Below are 26,333 nucleotides of genomic sequence, written 5' to 3' on the forward strand. Positions count from 1 at the left end.
ATTACAGCTGTAAGTCGCTTGGGGTATGTCTCTATCAGTTTTGCACATCGAGAGACTGACATTTTTTCCCATTCCTCCTTGCAAAACAGCTCGAGCTCAGTGAGGTTGGATGGAGAGCATTTGTGAACAGCAGTTTTCAGTTCTTTCCATAGATTCTCGATTGGATTCAGGTCTGGATTTTGACTTGGCCATTCTAACACCTGGATATGTTTATTTTTGAACCATTCCATTGTATATTTTGCTTTATGTTTTGGATCATTGTCTTGTTGGAAGACAAATCTCTGTCCCAGTCTCAGGTCTTTTGCAGACTCCATCAGATTTTCTTCCAGAATGGTCCTGTATTTGGCTCCATCCATCTACCCATCAATTTAACCATCTTCCCTGTCCCTGGTGAAGAAAAGCAGGCCCAAACCATGATGCTGCCACCACCATGTTTGACAGTGGGGATGGTGTGTTCAGCTGTGTTGCTTTTACGCCAAACATAACGTTTTGCATTGTTGCCAAAAAGTTCAATTTTGGTTTCATCTGACCAGAGCACCTTCTTCCATGTGTTTGGTGTGTCTCCCAGGTGGCTTGTGGCAAACTTTAAACGACACTTTTTATGGATATCTTTAAGAAATGGCTTTCTTCTTGCCACTCTTCCATAAAGGCCAGATTTGTGCAATATACTGATTGTTGTCCTATGGACAGAGTCTCCCACCTCAGCTGTAGATCTCTGCAGTTCATCCAGAGTGATCATGGGCCTCTTGGCTGCATCTCTGATCAGTCTTCTCCTTGTATGAGCTGAAAGTTTAGAGGGACGGCCAGGTCTTGGTAGATTTGCAGTGGTCTGATACTCCTTCTGTTTCAATATTATCGCTTGCACAGTGCTCCTTGGGATATTTAAAGCTTGGGAAATCTTTTTGTATCCAAATCCGGCTTTAAACTTCTTCACAACAGTATCTCGGACCTGCCTGGTGTGTTCCTTGTTCTTCATGATGCTCTCTGCGCTTTTAACGGACCTCTGAGACTATCACAGTGCAGGTGCATTTATACGGAGACTTGATTACACACAGGTGGATTGTATTTATCATCATTAGTCATTTAGGTCAACATTGGATCATTCAGAGATCCTCACTGAACTTCTGGAGAGAGTTTGCTGCACTGAAAGTAAAGGGGCTGAATAATTTTGTAATAATACAGTATTATATCTTTATATTTGAAGCCTGAAATGTGGCAAAAGGTCGCAAAGTTCAAGGGGGCCGAATACTTTCGCAAGGCACTGTACATACAATTGACAAAAAGATATATCGTAAAAACCGTTGCCTTCCTGTTTTAGAATAATGTCCTCTCGTGGTGTAGGGGGTTCGATGTTGTTTATACATTTTATCATAAAAAATACATACAGTTGACATATAGATATCTCGTAAAATTCGGTGTCCTTGGTTGCTCTTCTGAATCCTCATCCGTGACAGTTATAACAGCTAATGTTGGATGATCCATAGCAATTATCCCCTGGTGCAGTTGGCTTACTGTTGGATATCCTGCGGACGTTAGATAATATTAACACGTATTTATGCGATATATATAAAAAAAATGTAAGTATAAGAATATGGGCATTTGATACATTACCTAAAATATTGTTGTCCCCGGTTTAATATTACAATAATATCAATAATATCCATACAATTCCCTGCCTCCAAATCTAATATATTATTTTCGCTAACTCACCTTCAAGAAGGTTTCATTAGGATGGATTCACAGATGATCTTTTAGCTGTTCTGGGCTGCTGGCCTTGTCTGGAGTTGTGCTGTTGCGGTTCGTACAGAGGGGATCAGTTGTCACGCGCTCCGCGGTTGTGGCTCAAAGGGGAGATATTCTGTAATGATCTTACAGAGCGTGGGTGTCGTTTTTTCGGGCGTCATCCCGTATGCAAAAAATGGCCATATATGACCTCTGAATGTTTATGAACCCTAAAACCACAGGTGGTTGTCTCGACATATTCTGTCTGCCTGTATTTCATTTTGATATCCTACACCATCATCGGTAGCAGCTTGAGGGGTGTCCGATATAAATTTATAGACCTGGGTGGGGGGTCGTTTGTATATGCGCTAATTAGAAATAACATATGTTTTAAACCGTAGGAGTTTGTCTAGACAGGATATATTCTGCCGGGGTTGTTGGACTTTTTAGCCCCCCACATCCTTGGGGGTGAGATAAATACGTATTTGAAAGGCATGTGTGTTAATGAATTGAAAGTGCCAATTTGAAGACACGCACACCCAATCCTAAACAGCCCCACACATGTTTTTGGTTTCAAACGCCCCATGCAGAGACACACACCCCCCACCCCCTTTTGTTTTGAAACACACACACATTCCCGCACACGCACACCCCGTGCACGCACACGTCTTTTCCGAAAGCCTTTTTCTCTGGGACGTGCATGATGATAGAGCTAAAGGACAGAGCCCCTTCGTTAACGGTGAGATTCCTCTTTAAAACCATTTATTTAATTCATAATATTTAGTACAGTTTTTAAAATCAAAAACAATTTTACTGCGCAATATTGAAACATGCACGTATGTTTTATTTATAAACATTGGTTGTACAACAGTTATACATCCTTACCATACAGTACTAAACGTTCAATAACCTTTAATGTTTATAACATACCGTTGTAAGAAAGACTGCATTCGTATAAAATAAGACATTGCATTTCTCCGCGAGAGAGAAAACGAGAGATTCCCCTTCGTTAAAGGTGAAATACCGCTTTAAAAACCATTGTATTTCATTCATAATATTTAGTACAGACCTTTTAAAACATGCTATAATTATTGAAACATTTGTACTATTCCTTTATTACAGATAAAAAAGCCTGGTTAGCCCTGACAGCCATCCATTCCCAATTCCAACCCCTCGTCAAGACAGACTCTCTTGCTCGCAGGATATCCCACACAAGCCCCAGCTCCGTACGTTTTCCAGGCACAATGTAGTTCACATCCAGACAGGCTTTGGAAAATACATACCAACTAATAGATTTTATTGTAGCATCTCTACTGTGTATGTCATGTTACTGTGGTCTTTTTTTTATGTCCATAAACGAGTGTAGAGTGTACACTTTTGTTTCACAGTAGATTTGTTTAAGACCCACAAGAAACACCTGATTTATCCCAAAGCATTAATTAATAAGCTAGAAAATTAATTTGTTTAAGTCATAAGTAAAGGCCTTTCAAAAAGAGGCTGTCATGATTGACTGTGACAGCCCCCACCCTGGAGAGCAGCTCTCCTTTGATCCCCTTCAGGGATGGTTAACTCTGGAAATTACTATGGTCTGCACAGAGTTAGGTAAATCCGCTCTTTGCCCCCTTTACATGGGGAATAAACACTGAGGTGCTCTAAACATTGCTGTTTTTTGGTGTCTCTAGGTTAATCTCTAGACTGCTGAATGAGGCCTGTTACCGCTTACTTACATAACCGTTAAAAGGAATTTGTGAAGCCGTTCAGTCCTGGATGTATGTAAAACATATTTAACACGTATTGCTTGTTACAGAAGACTACTGTTGTACATTGAATATCCATTCATCCCTGTTACACCTTTATGTGTTGGCTCTCTATGTCTGTACATAGTGTGAAAAGTGGTTTCCCTAAAGTTATTACCCCCTAAACCTGAATCTGAAATGAACTGTATGATCTTTCTTACCACTATTACTTTAGGGTTCTAATCTACCTCTTTCAAAATCCCCACGGTGTACATGCACAGAGCATCCATAGGCTGGAGCCACTTGGAAGCTCGGTGCGTGTGCAAGTAAAGAGAACTAAATAGAAAACTCAACAGTGTGTTAGGCCGAGAAACATTATTCAGATGGTTGTTTTATTGTTGTTGAAAGCTTGAAATGTACACAATGAGAAGGGACATTGTTTCAAACACCCCCGCAGAGACATACACCCACCCACACACACACACACACAATCCCCCTGCCCGGACATTCCTGCTTCATAGACAGCAACCCTAAGGGCAATTAAATAGGTGGGGTGTGGGGACATCCTGTCGTGGAAATTTCCTCTATTTACCAAATCATGGGAGCAAACCACACACACAAGTCAGAGTTAGTTATCAAAGTCCATCTTTAATTATATGAGCTCTATCACAACCCTGTGACTCTCAGATTGATTCAGTGTCTCCCAGTGAATCCTCTGAGAGCCCCCTTACAATGCAACTGAGTTCCTTTAATAGCAAAGACACACATAGTCAGACAGCATAGACATAACTCATCGTTCAGCTTTGTCTCCTTTCCCAAACCCAGAACCATAAACCAATCCTCCATTACAACAGGCATATATCAAATTGTCATTTAGATACAACCCACTCTAAATACAAACTCCTGGACAAACTCACGGAGAGGAGGGTGAGGCTATAGGTTAAGATAGAAACAACATAAGAGGGAGCATAGAATGATTCCAGACACTGCAACCTTCCTTTCCCCACTATGGGAAAGGTAGAGAGTGAAAGATATGTTTACACATGATGACACTTTGACCTCTCCCCTCTCAGCGGCCCAGGCAACTTAGTTTTGACATAGAACAGATAACTGCAACCTCACCATAGAATTACACAAAAATACCATTCTGATGAGAATTAACTTACACATATTTGATGAATATAAAACATCTTACATATGTTACCAACAAATTCTGAATCTTCCCTAACAATCCTCTTTGAAATGTTCAAACATCCACTACCCCCCTCCCCCAATTCAACCAACCACACATCAATCATCATGACAACTTCAAAGGAATAGATGCAATATAGATATAAAATAACACACCCTCTAGGAGCAGGTCATTAGCACACTGACCAGTGAGTGTTCAATCAGTTCAGTTTTCCATTCAGTAACTTCAGGCAGAGGAAGGGAGATTGAGATATGTATATAAATATTCCTATGATGTTTTGTTTTGGATCATTTCCATTTTAGTCATATTATTTCATGTCAATGGTCAGGAAACAAAAAAGCCAAGTCTACATTCAATAGTAAAGATGGACCTGTATTGGATCTGGCCTCAAACTTGCTAATTGGTATGGTTGATTACTGTAGAGCTCCATCTGAGTTATTTCGGACCTCTAACTGATCTCCACAGACCTGGAGCTGCAGCTGGAGGAACAGAGAGGAGAGCAGCACTTCAGAGCTCAGGCTAGTGATGTAGTGGCTTGAGAATAGTTCTTAAACAATAAGGTGTGTTCTATATAACACATTTCTTTCCAAAATAGAAAGCATACCACTCTTCCTCAATGCATCTGTTTGTCTTTATGTAAAACACAATAAATATCATATGTTTTTGAGCTCCCCGTTGTCAGTTCTGTGAAACAACACTATTTTATTATATTTTTCACAGGAAGCTTTTTAAGCTTTTTTGCTTGGTGCCGGCACTGGTGGTACTGGGCTGGTGACACACACCTCAGGGAGAGTGCGGGGAGCAGGCACAGGAAGTACTGGACTGTGGAGGCGCACTGAAGGTCTAGAGTGTAGAGCTGACACAACCCGTCCTGGCTTATTTTCGCCCTGCGAAATTAGCCCGGCCAATGCGAGGAGCTGGAATAGAGCGCACCCGGCTAGAATAGCGCACTGGAGACACAGTGTGCTATACCGCATAACACGGTGCCTGACCCATAACATGCTCCCCACAGTAAGCACGAGGAGTAGGCTCAGATCTCTGACCTGACTCATGCAATCTCCTCGTGTGCCCACGCCCAATTTTTTTTATTGGGGGTGCCTCTCGGGCTTCCGTGTTAGCCGTGTACCTTCATATCGTCGCCGTTCCTCTATTCTCCTGTATTTTTCCTCGTAGTATCGCCATTCCGCTTTCGCTGCCTCCATCTCCTCCTTAGGATGGCGAAACTCCCCCGGCTGTGTCCAGGGTCCTGCTCCATCTAATATATCCTCCCAGGTCCATTTCCCATTAGGCGCTGTTCCTCCTTTTCTCGCTGCATGGTCCTGTTTTGGTGGGTTATTCTGTCACATTCGTCATAACGAGGAGACCAAGGCGCAGCGTGATTTGAATACATTCTTCTTTATTTACGAAGAACACGAAGAACACTAAACAAACTAACAAAATAACAAAACAAGCATGAAGCTAATAATAACAAGTGCTGACATGAAACTACACATAGACAATAAACCACAAAACCAAAATGGATATATAGTGATAGATGTGCAGAAGATGATTGTACAAGTAGAGATACTGGGGTGCAAAGGAGAAAAACATTATGGGGATGAGGTAGTTGGATGGGCTAATTACAGATGGGCTATGTACAGGTGTAGGGATCTATGAGCTGCTCTGACAGCTGGTGCTTAAAGCCAGTGAGGGAGATATGAGTCTCCAGCTTCAGTGATTTTTGCAGTTCGTTCCAGTCATTGGCAGCAGAGAACTGGAAGGAAAGGCTGCCGAAGGAGGAATCGGCTTTGGGGGTGACCAGTGAAATATACCTGCTGGACCGCATGCTACGGGTGGGTGCTGCCATGGTGACCAGTGAGCTGATATAAGGCGGGTCTTTACCTAGCAAAGACTTATAGATGACCTGGAGCCAGTCGGTTTGGCAATGAATATGAAGCAAGGGCCAGCCAACGAGAGAATGCAGGTCGCAATGGTGGGTAGTATATGGGGCTTTGGTGACAAAACGGATGGCACTGTGATAGACACTGTGATTTTATGAAACCTGTGCTGGTTGAAAAATATGTTGACATCTCATGGTATGCTTTCACCGTAAAGCCTATTTGAAATCAGACAACGTAGTTAGGTTAGAAGAAGAATTTAAGCTTTTAAATGATATAAGATACTTGTATGTTCATGAATGTTTAATATTACGATTATTTATTTGAATTGTGCGCCCTCCAATCTCACCGGATGTTGTCAGCTGGTGTCCCGCTAGCAGGACGCCTATCCCTAGGAAAAAAATCCATACAATTAGCTTTGGTTAGTGGAGATGGAGGAGACTGAAACGAAAACATATCCTTAAAGTACTTTACTTCCTTTTTCAAAATATAATTTGATGAATCATGCGTGACTCCATCATTTGTAACAAGTTTCAATGCACATTTTTTGGTAGCATTTCTATGTTGAAGATTGAAAAATAATTTGGGACATTTTTCCCCATATTCCATCCAGTTCGCTTTATTTTTTTTTATATATTACACTAAATCTTTCTTTAACAAGTTCCTTAATTTTTGTTGTTTTTCCTCTAACCTATTCTGTGCCTCTATGGTACAGTTTCTATTGCTATCTATCTGTACTGTTAGTCCTTCAATTTCATTTGTTAATATGGACTCTTTTGATCTAAATTGCTTTTGTTTTATAGATGAGTACTGAATTGCATGGCCTCTAAAGTCACATTTGAAAGTGTCCCATACAATAAGGGGATCTGCTGTACCTCTTTTATGTCGGAAGAAGTCAGTTATAAATTCTTCTGTCCTAGATAAACAAGTTATCATCCAGTAGGCTTTGATCAAATATCCAATATCCTTGCCCAAGTGGAAATTCTGAAAGAGTAATATATATGCCAATTACGTGATGATCCACTTTTGGTGCCAGAGAGAATGACATAAGAAAGTAATCAAGACGACTAGCTTGATTAAGCCTCCACCATGTACAGTGGGGAGAACAATTATTTGATACACTGCCGATTTTGCAGGTTTTCCTACTTACAAAGCATGTAGAGGTCTGTCATTTTTATCATAGGTACACTTCAACTGTGAGAGAAGGAATCTAAAACTAAAATCCAGAAAATCACATTGTATGATTTTAAGTAATTAATTTGCATTTTATTGCATGACATAAGTATTTGATACATCAGAAAAGCAGACCTTAATATTTGGTACAGAAACCTTTGTTTGCAATTACAGAGATCATACGTTACCTGTAGTTCTTGACCAGGTTTGCACCCACTGCAGCAGGGATTTTGGCCCACTCCTCCATACAGACCTTCTCCAGATCCTTCATGTTTCGGGGCTGTCGCTGGGCAAACGGACTTTCAGCTCCCTCCAAAGATGTTCTATTGGGTTCAGGTCTGGAGACTGGCTAGGCCACTCCAGGACCTTGAGATGCTTCTTACGGAGCCACTCCTTAGTTGCCCTGGATGTGTGTTTTGGGTCGTTGTCATGCTGGAAGACCCAGCCATGACCCATCTTCAATGCTCTTACTGAGGGAAGGAGGTTGTTGGCCATGACCTCGCAATACATGGCCCCATCCATCCTCCCCTCAATATGGTGCAGTCGTCCTGTCCCCTTTGCAGAAAAGCCTCCCCAAAAAATGATGTTTCCACCTCCATGCTTCACGGTTGGGATGGTGTTCTTGGGGTTGTACTCATCCTTCTTCTTCCTCCAAACACGGCGAGTGGAATTTAGACCAAAAAGCTCTATTTTTGTCTCATCAGACCACATGACCTTCTCCCATTCCTCCTCTGGATCATCCAGATGGTCATTGGCAAACTTCAGACGGGCCTGGCCATGCGCTGGCTTGATCAGGGGGACCTTGCGTGCGCTGCAGGATTTTAATCCATGAATACGTGGTCCCAGCTCTCTTCAGGTCATTGACCAGATCCTGCCGTGTAGTTCTGGGATGATCCTTCACCTTCCTCATGATCATTGATGCCCCACAAGGTGAGATCTTGCATGGAGCCCCAGACCGAAGGTGATTGACCGTCATCTTGAACTTCTTCCATTTTCTAATAATTGCACCAACAGTTGTTGCCTTCTCACCAAGCTGCTTGCCTATTGTCCTGTAGCTCATCCCAGCCTTGTGCAGGTCTACATTTTTTTCCCTGATGTCCTTACACAGCTCTCTGGTCTTGACCATTGTGGAGAGGTTGGAGTCTGTTTGATTGAGTGTGTGGACAGGTGTCTTTTATACAGGTAACGAGTTCAAACAGGTGCAGTTAATACAGGTAATGAGTGGAGAACAGGAGGGCTTCTTAAAGAAAAACTAACAGGTCTGTGAGAGCCGGAATTCTTACTGGTTGGTAGGTGATCAAATACTTATGTCATGCAATAAAATGCAAATTAATTACTTAAAAATCATACAATGTGATTTTCTGGATGTTGAAGTGTACCTATGATAGTTGAAGTGTACCTATCATAAATTACAGACCTCTACATGCTTTGTAAGTGGGGAAACCTGCAAAATCGGCAGTGTATCAAATACTTGTTCACCCCACTGTATATCTCACTAGCTCAGGGTATTTAAGCCTCCATATGTCCACTAATTCCAATATATCCATGACATTCATGATTTTTCCTTATTATTTTTACTTATTAAGTGCCTTAGTTTGTAGTGTGATTTCCTTTATGGTCCATAGAGGTATTTAAAACCATATTAAAATCTCCCACCATAATAATAGAGTCTAGTGTTGCTTGTAGTGTTGCATAGGACAACAATCAGTCGTATATTGCACAAATCTGGCCTTTATGGAAGAGTGGCAAGAAGAAAGCCATTTCTTAAAGATATCCATAAAAAGTGTTGTTTAAAGTTTGCCACAAGCCACCTGGGAGACACACCAAACATGTTGAAGAAGTTGCTCTGGTCAGATGAAACCAAAATTTAACTTTTTGGCAACAATGCAAAACGTTATGTTTGGCGTAAAAGCAACACAGCTGAACACACCATCCCCACTGTCAAACATGGTGGTGGCAGCATCATGGTTTGGGCCTGCTTTTCTTCAGCAGGGACAGGGAAGATGGTTAAATTGATGGGTAGATGGATGGAGCCAAATACAGGACCATTCTGGAAGAAAATCTGATGGAGTCTGCAAAAGACCTGAGACTGGGACGGAGATTTGTCTTCCAACAAGACAATGATCCAAAACATAAAGCAAAATATACAATGGAATGGTTCAAAAATAAACATATCCAGGTGTTAGAATGGCCAAGTCAAAGTCCAGACCTGAATCCAATCGAGAATCTGTGGAAAGAACTGAAAACTGCTGTTCACAAATGCTCTCCATCCAACCTCACTGAGCTCGAGCTGTTTTGCAAGGAGGAATGGGAAAAAAATTCAGTCTCTCGATGTGCAAAACTGATAGAGACATACCCCAAGCGACTTACAGCTGTAATCGCAGCAAAAGGTGGCGCTACAAAGTATTAACTTAAGGGGGCTGAATAATTTTGCACGCCCAATTTTTCAGTTTTTGATTTGTTAAAAAAGTTTGAAATATCCAATAAATGTCGTTCCACTTCATGATTGTGTCCCACTTGTTGTTGATTCTTCACAAAAAAATACAGTTTTATATCTTTATGTTTGAAGCCTGAAATGTGGCAAAAGGTCGCAAAGTTCAAGGGGGCCGAATACTTTCGCAAGGCACTGTATTTGTAGTAATTTAAGCAATTTATGAAAAGGATTTTTACCTCTCAACAGTCTCGCCATTACCAAAATTACATTATGGCAAGCAATTATTATATTAGCAAACAATTATTGTGAATCATCCTATATTGGCCCTAACATCTTTTACTCCCTCGCAACAGTTGTGGGATACACACACACCCACCCACAACAACCATAGACTCAGATTCTCAAGAGTTGCACCATCCCAGAGCCTAACTCAAGAAAGGTTTTTATTTATTAATCATATACAGTTGCAGCTGTAGGAGAAGGTCAGTAAAACTGAGCAAAAAAAATGAGCAGAAATGGGGAGATCTGATTAACCATTGTCACGTCCTCGATGATGGAGGTCAGATATACTCCCTTCCCCTGAAACACCCACAACATGGTCCCCCGTAGTGACCATATTCCCAAGCATCTCCGTGCAGTCAGACCTTTGATTTTGTGCCACCAGGGCCACAATAATATGCCCCCTCTCTGAATGTCTGAGTGTGACCCCCTCCCCATGGGTTACTGCAGCTAGTGTTGCCAGGACTGCCACTGCCTGGGTGGGGTCACCCCACCGGAATCCTCACCGGCTAGGTACAAGGTCGTCAAGGTTCTCATTAGCAGCTTTGAGAATTTCCTTGTATATTATGCTCTCCCATCAGGGGGCTTTGGCTTTGCAGGACCAACCCTGCCAGGCAGGCTCAGAATCTTGAGGGCGCTGTCCTGCTCTAGGTCTCCGCATTTTGGCTGCATACAGACCATTTACAGCAGGCCCATAAAACAGATAGGGACTTCTCATTACTATCTGGGTCGTTCAGATGGGTGTCTAAGGTATGGGGTTGTGGACCGTTTCGTCAAAATAGGACCATAAATAAATAAATCAGATGTATAATTGATTTTAAAACTCTGTTCCACCATGATAGGACAATACATAAATAATTCATTATAAAATGTATATCCCTCATCTGCACAACATTGAAAGCTCTCTCACAACCCCTGCTCACAGAAATACATTGGTTCTGGTAATTACTGATGTCGCTTTAAGAATGGAGAACCCTTGGTCATGCGCAGTTATTCTGGTACTAACTCGTTTAGTAAATGTGAAGCTCCAGTTCAATTCTTTGTATTCCGACTCTTTCTTATTATATAAATAAGTAATAAGAGCTAAGACACTACAGCAACCATTTCCTTTCTCACTCAACGCCACACTTACCCAAAACACCAAAAAACTCACACCACACCATCCATCCATACATACTGTGCCTTCTGTTTACTGAGTTTTTATCTCCACCATGTTGAATTAGTGATTTTCTGTTCCAATTAGTTATATTTGAAGATAGATAGAAAAGCTACATATTTTTGTTGTATTATTAAAATCCATAACAGAGCTAGAATTGTGTGTTTCATTATTTGCCTCCTCTATGAGAACTTTTTAATTTTTAAAATAGCCATGGAGTAGTCTTTGTGTCTCTGAACAACTGGTTATCAATATACAGATTATCGACCACGAGATCTACGCGTTTTCTTTTCAATCTATTTTCCTTGAAAATTGGATATAGAACTTTACGCCGTTCTGCAATTTCCTTCGGGAACTGGTCATTCATGCCTATTTTCGTGCCATTTTGTCAATAGCGTTGCATGGGATCTGAAGCGCTGTAAGGAGGAACTCTCTAACTACAGATTCAGGAACTTCTCCTTCTATCTCTTGTATAACTGTAAGTACCAGATTCTCTCTCACGGATCTAGTCTGTATGTCAAGTGAGTCTTCTCTCAGAACAATGTTCTCCTTTTTCAGTTCATTAACTTTGGTTTCAATCTTACTGACTGTACCTTTCAGCTTGTTTGTGTCTTTCTCCAATGTCGCAGCTTCTTTCGTCACTCGTCTCGAGGCTTGCCTTCAACTCTTTTATATCCTTACTGACTAGTTTAAGTATATCCAGTTTGTCATTTATTGATTTTAACAGATGGGTTTCGACCTTTACCATTCCCACTGGTGAAAATATTAAATTGTCTGTGTCTTTAGAAGAGTCACGTTTTCGTTTTGAAATAGGTTCCCCTGTCGTACTCTCCGTCATGTTTGGGTGTTGCTTGTTTTTGTAATATTTGTCGATACATTTCTCTAGTCTTATGATTTGTTATGTGTTGTTATCCAGATTGAAGGTTATTACCCAACAGATTGTGTAGTGCTAATATTAGTCTAACTACCGATATTGAATATTACGTTTTTATCTTGAAGTGGTCTACATAGCTGTGTTCAGTCTGCATCTTGCTGCTTCTACTCTCTCTCACACTCGAGTCGTCCTGATACATCTGGTGTTGCCCTCCTCCAACATCACCAGGCAAGCTCTGTACTGGATCCAGCTAGGGAAATGAAAGAGAGGCTGTCCTCGAAACACGTGGAGGTGAGAGCTTCAAACCGACAAAAAAAAGACCAAAAGATCTGGCATGAGGTGAAATGAGCTGGAGAAGACAGCCCAGAACAGAGTAAGATGGAAAGGAGTCGATGATGGCATATGCTTTTTAAGTCATGTCATTATTTCACCACCAGACAGCAGTAGAGGTCTATTTCATTGCAGGTTGCAGCGCTTAAGTCAATGATTTATTCTGCCCTGTACTGCATTAAGATAGACAGAACGAATGGACTGTCTGGACTCTGCAATTGCAAACACACACACACTGTTAATCTCCGCGTCTCTCTCTGTCACACCCACTGCTCTGCATGGTTTAATCCGCGCTGTCACAGGATGTATCCAGTAGCAAAAAGCTTAGTCTGTCAGAAGAAAAGTACAGTGAATATAAGGATATTCAGAAACTCTTGGAGGACTATGAAAGTGGATGTCAAAAATGCTTCTTTATTGTTAAAGACCAACTCGTTTCAGCATGTGCCCTTCCTCTGGGTTTTTGGAGGAAAGTACAGTGACATATAGTCCTGTGAAGAGAGGCAGAAGATTGAGGGGTGAGGAGGGGCAAGTTGAGGTGATGTGCAGCAAGCAACAGACAGGAGTAGAATCAGCAGTAGTGGCAGTGGAATACAGATAGTGGACATGTGGCAGAGAGGGACTGTGAGCCAACAGTGCCTGCGCACACACACACACACACACACACACACACACACACACACACACACACACACACACACTCCCATCAGCAGTTGGTAGGATAATCGGGGGGTCGAGTCAAGCAGGGGTGTCGTCATGCATCTCAATGCGAAGTAAGCATAGCGTTGTCAGCCTGTAAGCCTGTCAGTTCAGAGGAGCATCTCTCTTCTCTCTGACACCCGTGCAGCACTGCCAGTTCAACCCTCACCAGGATTTATTTTCAGAAGCACAGGAGCAACAACCAGTGCCCCACCCAGAGTCACACTCCTCTTCACGTGCCGACACACACACACAAAACACACAGAAAGGACAATACACATACACACACAGAGAGGAAAACACACACACGAGCACGTGCAATGGACAACTCACACACACACAAACACAAGAGTTTATGGCTACTCATTGACCTTTGGCAGTATCAGACTGGACTAAGATTTTAGGAGCAAGATATCAACCAGGGCCAAAGACCCACATCTCTCCCTCCCTTATGTGAAATGTAAGAGCAGGATATTCCATGGGGGTAATTGCAGTACACAATGGTACTTTAAGCCGCACGTTTTCTCATCAGTGCAAAGTAATTACACAGGGTCCCAGGGGAGCCAAAAAAACACATGTAGAGTGGAGAATGAACCCTGCACTACCAGGATTATTAAGCAGGAGACCAGGCCGCAGCATTGTGGATCAGAATACTAATCAGATCACCTACCTTCTCAGCTCAGTTCAGCTCCTCTCCTCTCTATTCTACCAGACTCTGTTTCAGCTCTCTCCGCTCAGCTCAGCTCCTCTCCTCTCCGTTCAACCATGCTCTGTTTCTTAGGATCTGGAGAGGGAGAGAGAGGAGGTTTGTCAGCTTGTTGACCTGTGAGAGAGGTTATAAGGGGGTATGTACGGTATGCACTACATTGGCCTAAAGGAGCCAAGGGTTTCAGTCAACTAAGTCCAAGAATAGTCAGATAGCGATGTAGAGTGGGTTTTATTGGGGAATAAAGTTACTGTGTGCAAATGGTTATTTTAAGCATGCAACACACACACACACACACACACACACGTTAATTGAGTGTTATTATCATGCTAAATCAGTGACATTTAATTAAATATTATAACTGTGAGAGTAATTAAACTGTTCAGTTATAGCAACACACACACACTGCCAGCCAAGGAAAATCAACTATGCTTTCCCTTTCACTTGTATTGGTTCATTTTTAGACCAGTGGGCCTGTCTATCTTGGGGTTACTTTTATGTCAGTGATGATTTCAGGTCCCAGTCTGCTGCTGGTCCCCCTCTACCTATCTCTCTGTGTGTCTGGCTTACAGTATCTCCCAGACCTCCAAGAAGCTTACTTCCCTCCTGCGTACTTGCGTCATGCTGCTTCTCACCCATAGATCTGACATCTTGAGTTCATTTCAGTTGATGGCCATGTTATTAAGGTGAACTGTGTTACAAATGACTAGGTGTTCCCAGCTGTCTGTTCTATCATTGTGTCAGTGATACAATAGTGGTCATCCTTTTCTCAAATTGAATTTTCCTGTGTTCATCTTTCTGAAGTCCTCATGTAACCTTTCCTTACATCACAATACATCAGCCATGTTAATATTTCATTATTTCATTTGCATGGTGATTTCCTTTTGTTTTTAGATCAAGCATTCACATATCACACTAGGCGCATCTCTCCACTAGGTTACTGCGCCAATTAAGAGTGATTTGTATTGTATTGAAAATGTTTGATTTAGTTTGTTTTCCCATTTTAAAAATCCATATTTGCTAAATCCATATTCCATATAATCTTAACATAATTATTAGTGTTACAGCATTGCATTTCCTAGCCTTATGAGGGTTTTGACATTACAAGCGGCACTCGCCTAATCTAGCTTCTCCCTCATGTGGTAGTTAACAAGCTAGCAAGCAAGCTATTAAGTAGTGCTACAGTGCAGGTATCAACAGCCATTGTCAGCCAAATCAAGTAGGGGCTGGAAGCTATGATGAGCTTCGATTGGTCTTGGATTTGCATAAAGTTCAGCTTTCTCCAACTTTAATCTTCCATGCTCGCATCGCTCAACAATCCCGCTTCGCTTGCTTTCCTTCCACTGAATTATAATGGCTTCCGATGTTTCACCACTTGATGCGGCTCCATATTAACACAGACCTTTAAATTATTATTGCACAATGTAATGAAGGGCTGTGGAATATGTCTGTTACATTTCAATAGTTATCTGTTTAATTGTCAGGAGGGGCTAAGTGAACATAAGCTCCTGTTTTGTATCCTGTTAGAACCAGCCTGTTTGCTGCGCAAACAAGGACATTCAGAGACTTGTTCCGAAGCCACTCCAGCATTGTTTTGGCTGTGTGCTTAGGGTCGTTGTCTGTTTGAAAGTGAACCTTCACCCCAGTCTGATGTCCTGAGCGCTCTGCAGCAGGTTTTCATCAAGGATCTCTTTGTACTTTGCTCTGTTCATCTTTCCCTCAATCCAGACTAGTCTCACAGTCCCTGCTGCTGAAAAACATCCCCACATCAAGATGCTGCCAGCACCATGCTTCACCGTAGGGATGGTGCCAGGTTTCCTCCAGACATGGTTTTTGGCATTCAGGCTAAAGTGTTTAATCTTGGTTTCATCAGACCAGAAAATCTTGTTTCTCATGGTCTGAGAGTCCTTTAGGTGCATCTGGCAAATTCTAAGCGGGCTGTAATGTGCCTTTTAGAGAGGATTGGCTTCTGTCTGGCCACTCTATCATAAAGCCCTGATTGGTGGAATGCTGCAGAGGTGGTTGGTCATCAAGAAGGTTCTCCCATCTCCACAGAGGAACTCTGTAGCTCTGTCAGAGAGATCATCGCATTCTTGGTCACCTCCCTGACCAAGGCAATTCTCCCTTGCACAAATCAAATCAAATTTTATTGGTCACATACACATGGTTAACAGATGTTAATGCGAGTGTAGCGAAAGCTTGTGCTTCTAGTTCCGACTGTGCAGTAATATCTAACAAGTAATCTAACCATTTCACAACAACTACCTTATACACACAAGTGTAAAGGAATTAATAAGAATATGTACATATAAAAATATGGATGAGCGATGGCCGTGTGGCATTGCCAAGATGCAATAGATGGTGTAGAATACAGTATATACATATGAGATGAGTAACATAGGGTATGTAAACATTATATAAAGTGGCATTGTTTAAAGTGACTAGTGATACATTTATTACATCCAATTTATAATTATTAAAGTGGCTAGAGATTTGAGTCAGTATGTTGGCAGCAGCCACTTAATGTTGGTGATGGCTGTTTAACAGTCTGATGGCCTTGAGATATAAGCTGTTTTTCAGTCTCTTAGTCCCAGCTTTGATGCACCTGTACTGACCTCGCCTTCTGGATGATAGCGGGGTGAACAGGCAGTGGCTCGGGTGGTTGTTGTCCTTGATGATCTTTTTGGCCCTACAGTGACATCGGGTGGTGTAGGTGTCCTTGTGCGCAGGTAGTTTGCCCCCGGTAATGCGTTGTGCAGACCTCACTACCCTCTGGAGAGCCTTACTGTTGTGGGCAGAGCAGTTGCCGTACCAGGCGGTGATACAGCCCGACAGGATGCTCTCGATTGTGCATCTGTAAAAATTTGTGAGTGTTATTGGTGACAAGCCAAATTTCTTCAGCCTCCTGAGGTTGAAGATGCGCTGCTGCGCCTTCTTCACCACGCTGTCTGTGTGGGTGGACCATTTCAGTTTGTCCGTAATGTATACGCAGAGGAACTTAAAACTTTCCACCTTCTCCACTAATGCCCCGTTGATGTGGAGAGGGGGGTGCTCCCTCTGCTGTTTCCTGAAGTCCATGATCATCTCCTTTGTTTTGTTGACATTGAGTGTGAGGTTATTTTCCTGACACCACACTCCGAGGGCTCTCACCTCATCCCATTAGGCCGTCTTGTTATTGTTGGTAATCAAGCCTAGTGTCGTCTACAAACTTGATGATTGAGTTGGAGTTGTGCATTGCGACGCAGTCATGGTTGAACAGGGAGTACAGGAGAGGGCTGAGAACACACCCTTGTGGGGCCCCAGTGTTGAGGATCAGCAGGGTTGAGAGAGCTTGGTTCCTACACTCACCACTTGGAGGCGGCCCGTCAGAAAGTCCTGGACCCAGTTGCACAGGGCGGGGTCGAGACCCAGGGTCTCAAGCTTAATGACGAGTTTGGAGGGTACTATGGTGTTAAATGCTGAGCTGTAATCGATGAACAGCATTCTTACATAGGTATTTCTCTTGTCCAGATGGGTTAGGGCAGTGTGCAGTGTGATTGCGATTGCGATTGCGTCGTCTGTGGACCTATTGGGGCGGTAAGCAAGTTGGAGTGGGTCTAGGGTGTCAGGAGGGTGGAGGTGATATGATCCTTGACTAGTCTCTCAAAGCACTTCATGATGATGCAAGTGAGTGCTACAGGGCAATAGTCTTTTAGCTCAGTTACCTTAACTTTCTTGAGAACAGGAACAATGGTGGCCCTCTTAAAGCATGTGGGAACAGCAGACTGGGATAGGTATTGATTGAATATGTCTGTAAACACACCAGCCAGCTGGTCTGCACATGCTCTGAGGACACAGCTAGGGATGCCGTCTGAGCCGGCAGCCTTGTGATGGTTAACACGTTTAAATGTTTTACTGTCTGGATTTCCTGATTCAGAAATGCCATAAACCAGGAATTCCCAAACCCCTAGGACGCGCAATGCCGTCGGGGGCACGGCATTTTTCTTTACATTTTCAAACAGACAATTTATATTTTCCAACGGGGCTATACATTTGGGTGAGTTTTTTTCACTATTGCAAAGCATAGCTTATTACCAGGATTGTGAACATTTATGACATATGCCCTTTTATTGCTTATGATTTCTGATTGCATGAGGCTATCTAGTTTCCTTCTCTGCCCCCCGCCACCCTGGGGTTGACGTATTATTTGCACTACAAGCTCGAGGGTCCGATCGGCTATGATGGATACATTTGACTGAACAAGTCGTTCCAGCAGGGCTATAAATTGTTCAAGATCTGCGGCACCATTAGATAAAACCAGAGATACAGTGTTTTGCACAAATTTCAAACTGTAAGACATCACGAGGTTCGCCATAAGCTGTTGCCTTGTCTAACAGTTTGTCCAGAGTATCCAATATCATCACATAAAACTCTGATCTGGGATAACAGGTTTTCATCGGTCATCCCGGACTCATTCATATGATTCATTAATTCTATGAGTTTGGCAGGAATCTGGGATAACAGGGTTTCATCTATCGGAAGTATGTCTATTACCCCAGCCTCATTCATCTGTTTAATTAAAGCTTGGAGTTCAGCAGGAATCTGGGATAACAGGGTTTCAACTGTTTGAATTATGTCTGTTGGCTCATCTATTTGGGTAATTAATGATGTGTGTTCATGTGGTATTCTGGAAGGATCCATGTTACATATAGGTTTTTAGCCCCTGTATATGCGGCCTTTAATCGGATTGCTGTTTAACAAATGTGACATTGTTCTATGCCAGAAGGATAAAGCTTGACTGTATTGCCTCTTGAGTAAAGCCACCATTCCTTTGTGGGGTAAAACCTTTCTGGATTTTAGAGCCCCGTAAAAGGCAGTGACAAACTTAGCTTGTTGTATTTCAGGTTTCTACCAAAGAATTGGCTGAATCAAGAAGGCTGGCTGAATCAAGAAGGCTGGCCGCCTCGCACAACATCAAGTCGTCTGCCTCTGAAATGTCATTTAAAACGTTGAAATCATCCATCTGGTGTTTTATTGTGAATGTCTGGTGCGCCGAAATCCTCCATGTGCTCTCGTTGTGTATGGTCTTCTGTGCCGTTATACACTGGGGAGGAGTCTGAAAGAAAAATACACATACAAAAGAGGTTATTAAACATAACATATATTAGATAAAAATGTCAAATACATTTCAGATATATTACTATATATTAACAATATATAATTAAATTACCTCTGCTTTTTTGACGCTGACTGTTCTGACGAATCGCGGATGCCTTGGGCTCTAGACTTTTTTCACCCTGCGTTCCAGATTGTACCTGGCGTGTATCGTTGTATCGTCTGAAAAAACATTATTTGTAATTTTTGTTTACATATTCAATCATAAAAATGTATAAATAATAATAAAATATGTATTCATACCGTGTCCATATAGCGCCATTTCTTGAAGCAGCAAGTTTCCGGGCTGGGGTGATTCTGCGCAGTGCACTTGCGCCTGAGTTGTGCGTTGGGTCTTGGAGTCTCGAATATGGCTCGAGTGGGTGGAGGTTCCCGGAAGAGTCAATGGGACAGTTATAGCCTCGGTTCTTGGTGTGTTTGAAAAAACAAGAAGAATATTGTCTGTTCCATCTGCTCCGTAGTTGTTCATAGTCCATAATGCATCAGGGATCCTTCTTTGCGGACTCTCAGCTGTAAACACAAAAATAGCTTTTAATATAGGGTGCATACTTTTTGTTTTTAATGTATAAATATTCTTATGGATTTTATTATTGGACTTATGTCGAAAATAGTGTGATGGTGACTGGCTGCATGCGTTTTGCTCCGCTGAATCCCCTTCTAACGCTGTCGGTTCCCAATCAATTATTCCCGTAAGCAACTGTGTAAGGATGGACATCCTATGGAGGTTAAACTAATATTAACAGGTATTTATATGAAATATATACATTTTAAATTATAAGAATACGTGCATTTGACATATTACCTTAAAGAAATCGTTGTCCCAGCCTCCCAGGTGGCGCAGTGGTTAAGGACGCTGTTCTGCAGTGCCAGCTGTGCCACCAGAGACTCTGGGATCGCGCCCAGGCTCTGTCGTAACCCGGCCGCAAACGGGAGGTCCGTGGGGCGACGCACAATTGGCATAGCGTTGGTGGGGTTGTCGGAGGACGCATGACTTTCAACCTTCGTCTCTCCCGAGCCCGTATGGGAGTTGTAGCGATGATACAAGATAGTAGCTACTAACAATTGGATACCACGAAATTGGGGAGAAAAAACGGGGTAAAATTCAAAAAATAAATAAATAACAATAATAATCGTTGTCCCCCTGTTTAAAAAAACATATAACTCCTGTTTAATATTAAAACAATATCAAATTGTAATATCCATTGGTCGCATTTGTACTTTCATATTGTTCACATGCTAAAATTGTCACTTTGGAGTCGGGGCTATACGACATTGAAGAGATTCTTATGGCTTTCAAATCACTGCGCCCGCACACAAGCTCTTCCAAAGCATAGCCTGGCAGGGTTGTACCACTCAGGGCCTGTTCAATTTGACAGCGCGCTAGACGTATCTTAAGCCATTCTCTCATACGCAGCGCAGGAGAAAAACTCCTGGGTTTTGCATGATAAAGAGTGTTGGGACTGCTGTCTGTGAAAATCTTCACAGTTGAATCCTCAGGTTGGAATATGTAAGCCATATGTCCATCACTCGTATCCAAAACTCCTTTAAAGCATTCAGGGGCCTGATACAAGAGGTCATCAATGCTTTTATCATTGGGTTCGTGAAAAGAGATGCATAGCACCCTGAGAATTGGCCTAGGAGACATCATTTTCTGTTTAATGTTCTGGGTTTATTTTTAAAGTCTTGTTTAGTGTTCTGCGGCCGCATGTGTTGTTCTGGGTCTTATTTATAACGCGTCTTTCCCCAACCCAATAACCCCAGGACATTCCTGCTTCATAGACAACAGCCCTAAGGGCAATAAAATAGAGGGTGTGGGGCCATCCTCTTTAAAATGTTCAAACACATCCCTCCCAGTTCAACGAGGTCCCTACACATCAATCATCATGACAACTTCAAAGGAATAGATGCAATATATGCATAAATTAACACACACTCTAACACATGACAACAGGAACAGGATGCACTTACATGGGCATAACCACGTGATAACTTCCCACCAGGATGTCCTGACCGGATGCCCATATTTGGGCATGCACAAGTCATCCGGACATAGGGTCATAAATCAAATGTTTGACTCTACTGTATTCTCTCTACCAAGACTACTGATCTACAGAAAAGAGGAGAGAGAGAGAGAGAGAGAGAGAGAGAGAATGAGGCCCACATATTCACAAGGGAAGAGGATGGAGTGAGGGGTGAGCTCCAGACGGGAGCCAGAAGAAAAACAAACATCCTTGGAGGAGTGTAGCTGTTAATCATCTTGGAGTGTAATGAATAGAGCATTAGCTACTGTTCTCCTGACACCTAACATCCTGCACTGGTTCCACACACACACGCACAAACACACACACAGATTCAACAGTGGCTGGTGGGCTGGCATTGTTGTTTGCTATATTAAAATATAACAGGTGTTTTATTATCTTGGACATTTTGCAATAGTGCAATAACATATCTTGGGCAAATATGGGTTGTTCTAAGCATTGTTTCGTCAGGCTAATTTGGATCATCTGGCTGGTGGTCAAGGCTTCGTGTCATGGATAATCAAATACCATATAATTTTTGTTTTTTTGATTATTGGGAGGTGGGGCAAGAATGGGTTTTTAGAAGAGGTGTAACTTGCTTTTTCAGCTTCACTCCAGTAAACACAACAGATGGAGAAAAGCACAGCACTCTAATATACAGTGCCTTGCGAAAGTATTCGGCCCCCTTGAACTTTGCAACCTTTTGCCACATTTCAGGCTTCAAACATAAAGATATAAAACTGTATTTTTTTGTGAAGAATCAACAACAAGTGGGACACAATCATGAAGTGGAACGACATTTATTATTACAAACTTTTTTAACAAATCAAACACTGAAAAATTGGGCGTGCAAAATTATTCAGCCCCCTTAAGTTAATACTTTGTAGCGCCACCTTTTGCTGCGATTACAGCTGTAAGTCGCTTGGGGTATGTCTCTATCAGTTTTGCACATCGAGAGACTGACATTTTTTCCCATTCCTCCTTGCAAAACAGCTCGAGCTCAGTGAGGTTGGATGGAGAGCATTTGTGAACAGCAGTTTTCAGTTCTTTCCACAGATTCTCGATTGGATTCAGGTCTGGACTTTGACTTGGCCATTCTAACACCTGGATATGTTTATTTTTGAACCATTCCATTGTAGATTTTGCTTTATGTTTTGGATCATTGTCTTGTTGGAAGACAAATCTCCGTCCCAGTCTCAGGTCTTTTGCAGACTCCATAAGGTTTTCTTCCAGAATGGTCCTGTATTTGGCTCCATCCATCTTCCCATCAATTTTAACCATCTTCCCTGTCCCTGCTGAAGAAAAGCAGGCCCAAACCATGATGCTGCCACCACCATGTTTGACAGTGGGGATGGTGTGTTCATGGTGATGAGCTGTGTTGCTTTTACGCCAAACATAACGTTTTGCATTGTTACCAAAAAGATCAATTTTGTTTTTTTGTGCCATGGATCATCACCGAAGGCTTCGTGCCATGGATCATCACCGAAGGCTTCGTGCCATGGATCATCACCGGAGGCTTCGTGCCATGAATCATCACTGGAGGCTTCGTGCCATGGATCATCACCAGAGGCTTCGTGCCATGGATCACCACTGGAGGCTTCGTGCCATGGATCATCACTGGAGTGAGGAGACATATAGGCAGCCTGGTGCAAGGAGCTGCCACATACAGGAGGCCTGGTTCTGGGAGCAGGTACAGGACTCACCAGGCTGGGGAGACATACTGGGGGCTTGGCTCTTGGAGTAGGCACCGGATACACTGGGCCATGGAGGCGCACTGGAGGTCTCGAGCGTAGAGCCTGCACAACCCATCCTGGCTGGATGGTTACCTTCGCCCTGCAAATGCGGGCGCTGGCACAGGACGCACTGGGCTGTGCAGACGCACCTGAGACACAGTGCGCAGTTCCTGCGCAGGATATCCTGGGCCGAAAAGACGCACTGGAGGCCAGGCGCGCTGAGCCGACACCATCCGTCCTTGCTGGATGCTTACTTTAGCCCGTCCAATGCGGGGAGCTGGAATGTAGCGCACCGGGCTGTGAACGCGCACTGGAGACACTGTGTAAGCACGAGGAGTTGGCACAGGTCTCCAACCTGACTCAGCCAATTTCCTCGTGTGCCACCCCCCCAAAAAACAATTGGGGTGCTGCCTCTCGTGCCTGCTCCGCTGTGCCAACTCCTCGTATTGTTGCCGCTCTGCCTGCTTTCGCCGCCTCTATCCCCTCCCTTGGACACCGATACTCTCCAGTCTTTGCCCAGGGTCCCTTGCCTTCCAAGATCTCTGATTGGGAACCACACTCGGCCAAACACACAGAAATACAAAACATAGAATGCCCACCCCACAGGGCGTGACAATGAGAGGTAGACTTGAAATGAAAAAGTACATTTAAAAGTAATTTAGGTAATACCTTTTACTCTATTAATCCATTACTCGAAAGAAACATCATGAAGCAATAACCATTCCATTCATCATAAAAATATTTGAATCTCACACAATCATTAAATGCTTATAGCTGATAGTGACAAGTATTATTATGTCATGTGAGGCTCTTAATAACTGCATTACGGTAAGGTTACTGTCAACCAGTATGTGAGACCTGTTGTGTTGGGGTGATGAGGGTTGGAAATTCAGTGTATGGATTGTGTGTGCTTGTTTGAACTTTCTTCCTGCAATAATGTAACAATAAAGTTGTCTATGGACCTGAAAGCATGAAATGAGCCTACTGTACTTTTTCTCACTTCCTTTTTAGTGGGAGTGTTGGGGAGGGGAGCTAAGATTAATTTACTCCTCCAAATTTGTCGAGAGAGAGAGAGAGAGAGAGAGAGAGAGAGAGCGAGAGAGAGAGAGAGAAGAAAGGACATGTTCTGTGCTGTAATGATGCCTTAGTGTATTGGCATTACTAGCCATGTGATGTTTTGAAATGTAGATATACATTATATGCTGCTGGCTGTCGGATTAAAACACCATGCAATCTAGCTTCCTAGCTGGTCATGGATGCACCTCAGCCACGCTCAAGGTCCTAAACGATATCATAACCGCCATCGATAAAAGACAGTACTGTGCAGCCGTCTTCATCGACCTGGCCAAGGCTTTCGACTCTGTCAATCATCACATTCTTATCGGCAGACTCAATAGACTTTGCTTCTCAAATGCCTGCCTCGCTTGATTCACAAATTTCTTCTCAGAAAGAGTTCAGTGTGTAAAATCGGTGGGCCTGTTGTCTGGACCTCTGCCAGTCTCTATGGGGGTGCCACATGGTTTAATTCTCAGGCCGACTCTTTTCTCTGTATATATCAATGATGTTGCTCTTGATGCGGGTGGTTCTCTGATCCACCTCTACGCAGACGACACCATTCTGTATACATCTGGCCCTTCTTTGGACACTGTGCTAACAAACCTCTAAACAAGCTTCAACACCATACAACACTCCTTCCGTGGCCTCCAAATTCTTTGAAATGCTAGTAAAACTCAGTGCATGCTCTTCAACCGATTGCTGCCCGCACCCTCCCACCCAACTAGCATCGCTACTCTGTACGGTTCTGACCTAGAATATGTGGACAACTACAAATACCTAGGTGTCTGATTAGACTGTAAACTCTCCTTCCAGACTCACATTAAACATCTCCAAACCAAAATTAAATTGAGAATCGGCTTCCAATTTCGCAACAAAGCCTCCTTCACTCAAGCTGCCAAACATACCCTTGTAAAACTGACTATCCTACTGATCCACGACTTCGGCGATGTCATTTACAAAATAGACTCCAACACTCTACTCAGCAAACTGAATATAGTCTATCACAGAACCATCCATTTAGTCAACCTGACACCTGTATTTTCTCGTCGACTGGCCCTCGCTAAATATTTTTTGCAAAACCCACTGGCTCCAGGTCATCTATAATTCTTTGCTAGGTAAAGCTGCCCCTTATCTCAGCTCAACACCCACCCGTAGCACGCGCTCCAGCAGGTATATCTCACTTTCCTTCCAGTTCTCTGCTGCCAATGACTGAAACGAATTGCAAAAATCACTTAAGTTGGAGTCTTATATCTCCCTCACTAACTTTAAGCATCAGCTATCTCAGCAGCTTACAGATTGCTGCAGCTGTACACAGCAAAGCCCATCCAATTACCTACTTCATACCCATATTGTTTTTATTTACTTTTTTTGCTCTTTTGCACACCAGTATTTCTACTTGCACATCATCATCTGCACATCTATCACTCCAGTGTTAATTTCCTAAATTGTAATTACTTCTCTACTATGGCCTATTTATTGCCTTACCTCCTTACTTAATTTTCACACACTGTATATAGATTTTTCTATTGTGTTATTGACTGTACTTTTGTTTATCCCACTTGTAACTCTGTGATGTTGTTTTCTGTCACACTGCTTTGCTTCATCTTGGCCAGGTCACAGTTGTAAATGAGAACTTGTTCTCAACTGGCCTACCTGGTTAAATATAGGTGAAATTAAAACAAAAAATAAGTTTATAATTTATCAATAATCCTATTTGTTTTTCGGACCATGGGAATGACAGAGAGAGAGCGCGCTGCCTCTGAATGAGGCACACCTGTCTCTAGTCTATTTTACCATTACCTTATTGGATACATTATTTCCTTATGGTGTTATCAAGAGTTGTACTTCTAATTTGATTTGCTATGTTATTTTTCTATTTTGATTTAACAGGCCGTGTTGTTGTTTTTTTGGGATGCATGAATCACAATGTGAGTCATGTGTTCAAAGGGGGAATTACCAGTTCCCTGGGGCCCTTTAGTAAATATGCTTATTGATTTTCTTCATATGCCTGCATGTAAAAGAAAAAAAGAGACGTGGGTAATGGATGACAGTTATTCCAAATGGTTTGAAGTTTTCTCCACATAAAGTTAAATATGTGTATTACTGTTGTTGTTTTCTTTTCTTGTTTTTGTCTTGCTTCAATAACAAATCTCACCAGATTGCTGTATGGTCGGGATTTCTCCCTAAGGATTAGCCC

At 42.5% G+C, this 26,333-nt stretch overlaps 1 long non-coding RNA gene across 1 annotated transcript; it reads right to left on the minus strand.

The window, feature by feature from the left end:
- Nucleotides 1–18,915: 18,915 nt before the first annotated feature.
- On the minus strand, nucleotides 18,916–20,255 carry LOC118941178. Its single transcript, XR_005037494.1, has 3 exons — nucleotides 19,573–20,255; nucleotides 19,385–19,491; nucleotides 18,916–19,270 (listed from the first exon to the last, which is right to left on the minus strand). It is a non-coding gene; the product is annotated as an uncharacterized LOC118941178 (long non-coding RNA).
- Nucleotides 20,256–26,333: the final 6,078 nt, after the last annotated feature.

The sequence above is a fragment of the Oncorhynchus mykiss genome, chromosome 18, assembly GCF_013265735.2.
Source record: "Oncorhynchus mykiss isolate Arlee chromosome 18, USDA_OmykA_1.1, whole genome shotgun sequence".
Classification (NCBI taxonomy): Eukaryota; Metazoa; Chordata; class Actinopteri; order Salmoniformes; family Salmonidae; genus Oncorhynchus; species Oncorhynchus mykiss.